Source organism: Fukomys damarensis, unplaced genomic scaffold (genome assembly GCF_012274545.1).
Source record: "Fukomys damarensis isolate Sample0158 unplaced genomic scaffold, DMR_v1.0_HiC HiC_scaffold_39, whole genome shotgun sequence".
NCBI classification, from domain to species: domain Eukaryota; kingdom Metazoa; phylum Chordata; class Mammalia; order Rodentia; family Bathyergidae; genus Fukomys; species Fukomys damarensis.
Window position 1 is genome coordinate 57,915,033 of NW_022900951.1, and position 2,642 is coordinate 57,917,674.

General features: G+C 38.1%; 1 pseudogene; it reads right to left on the reverse strand.

Moving 5' to 3' along the window:
• Positions 1–1,396, reverse strand: part of LOC104867042 — a 4,489-nt pseudogene extending 3,093 nt beyond the window's left edge.
• Positions 1,397–2,642: the final 1,246 nt, after the last annotated feature.

Below are 2,642 nucleotides of genomic sequence, written 5' to 3' on the forward strand. Positions count from 1 at the left end.
TTTTTTTTTTTTTTTTGGTATAATGTGAATCCTGATGCAATCTTAGAGGAAATATGTCTACATGCCCCACACTACTGGATGCTAGAAATTTCCCTGAAATAGAAAGACCTTAAATTTTAGTTGGATTTATTTCCCATCCTCTGGCTCAAATGCTTTAGTAAGAAATCCATTGTGGTTGCTATGTGCTCATTTGGTCCAATCATGATAATATCATCAATGTAATGTACCAGTGTGGCACTTGTGGGAGAGAAAGGTGATCAAGATGCTTGAGAACAAAACTGTGATGCAAGGTTGTGTCCAACCTTGAGTTAGGACAGTGAAAGTGTATTTCTGGCCTTGCCAACTGAAAGCAAATCATTTCTGAAGGGCCTTATGGATAGGTATGGAGAAGAAGGCATTTGCCATTTCAGTAGCTGCATAACAAGTACCAGGAGCTGTGTTAGTTTGCTCAAGCAAGGAAATTACATCTGGTACAGCAGCTGCAATCAGAATCACCACTTGATCCATTTTATGATAAACTACCATCATTATCCAAGACCCTTCTATCTTCTGCACAGGCCAAATGTGAGAATTCAATGGAGATGTGGTGGAGACCACCAACCCTGCATCCTTCAAGTCTTTGATATTGGCACCAATCTCTGCAATCCCTGTGGGGATTTGATACTAAATTTGGTTTACTATTTTGTCAGTTAAAGGCAACTCTAATGGCTTCCATTTGGCCTTTTCAACCATAATAACCCTCACACTAAAGGTTAAGGAATGAATGAGAGGATTCTGCCAAGTACTAAGTTTATCTGTCCCAATTATACACTGTGGAACAGGGAAAATGACTACAAAATGGATTTGAGGATCTACTGGACACACTATCAGTTGTATCTTTGCTAAAAGTCCCTTTATCACCTGATCTCCATAGGCCCCTATACTTACTGGAGGGCCACAATGATGTATTCAATCCCCTAGAATCAGTGTTAGTTCAGAACTAGTGTTTAGTAATCCCCAAAATGTCTGACAATTTCCAGTTTGGCAGATTAGGTTTGACATGACAAATCCACTCCAGTATTACCATTTCCCTAAGCCTCTGAATCCTCTTTTCAATAGTAAATCACAGAATATCAGGCATCTCAAACGCCCTATCTGTGAGCCATCTTTTGATCCATACTTCTGCCAACCAACCAAGTAAACTATTATTTATTCCATGAGCTGCAACATTAAATTCAGAATCTCTGCTTAATGGTTCCATATCCACAGACTTAGCTTTATTCAGGTGTATGCTTTTGCCACCTTTATTCCACATCCTTAAAGTCCATTCCAACACTTGCTCATCAGGCCTCTGCTTGTAATAGTTAAAAACCTTATGAAGTTCTTCAGGAGAATAGTGAACTACATCATATGTCATACTTTGTACCTCAACCTTCTGCAATTTGAGTCTGGTTATAAGCCTAGTGGCAAAAGTTGGTATTGAGAGTTGGTCCTGAGGAATATCATCAGTATCATCCCTGGTCAACATAGGATTAGTTTCCTCAGGTGTACTAGGAGAAGCAAACACACAGAGGTTGAGGGTGGGGATGCCTCTGCCACTATAGGTGGGGAGATCTCTTCCTCTGGTAAAATACTCTTGTTAGAGTCTAAGTGCTTAACACCCTCATCCTTGTCAGAATCCCCCCAAACATCTCCATTCCAATTTATGGAATTCTGTTCTTTTCAGATGAGTGCCCTCTCCCTTACATCAGACACCTTTCAAGGCTAAACTAAACTTTTGCTGTATTTTAACCAATTAAGTTATGAGAACTTGTGTTTGGGTTTCAGCAATTTCAGCCCTATGGCTGATGGAGAGATTTAGAAACTTTTAAAGATTTTATATATGTCTGGAGCTGGGAATTTGAATCTTTGAGCTCTTTATTTTCCTTTATTAAATTGCCTTCACACTTAGAATACTTCAGATTTCCTATGGCTATTTTGAGCTTATTGTTGGTTTTCACTAGTTTGTCCAGAGATGCTAAGAGCAACCAGCCAGTATCATTATATTTCTCATTCTGCCAAAAATATCCAAAAGTTTCATATATAGACTTGCTAAACTCCTTACATCTCAAAAGTAGTGAACTAGGATAATCAGGTGGATCTACAACACCTATTACTTTAAACAGTTTGCACCAAGGACTATCAGTATTCCCCACAGTATCACAAGGAGGCCATGGCATTTTTAGGTGTCCTCACATGAGAGAGCCAAATCCAGGAACCCTAAATCTATTAAAGAAATTCACCTTAACAATTTTTTTTTCTCTAGAGCCCCCTCATACCAAAATCTGCTTCAGTCATTGCTTACTAAAGAAACAGATTTAACCACTTACCAATTCAATTATTTAAGTAAAAGACGACCCCAAAATTGCATGTTTTTGATAATATTTATAAGATAATATAACATGAAATATAAAAAATGACAAGTTTATCAAATTTATTCAATACAATAATTGACTGTTTGAAATAACACCTGTTTGAGCAATGCTTGTGATAACCAGTACATAAAATCACTGCAGGGGATGCTCGGGGTAAACCGAATTGGTTACATGGTTAACAGTGGTTATATGTGGTAATAGTGGTTAGAGTGGTTACATGTAGCTTACAATGGCCAACCATAGCGTTAG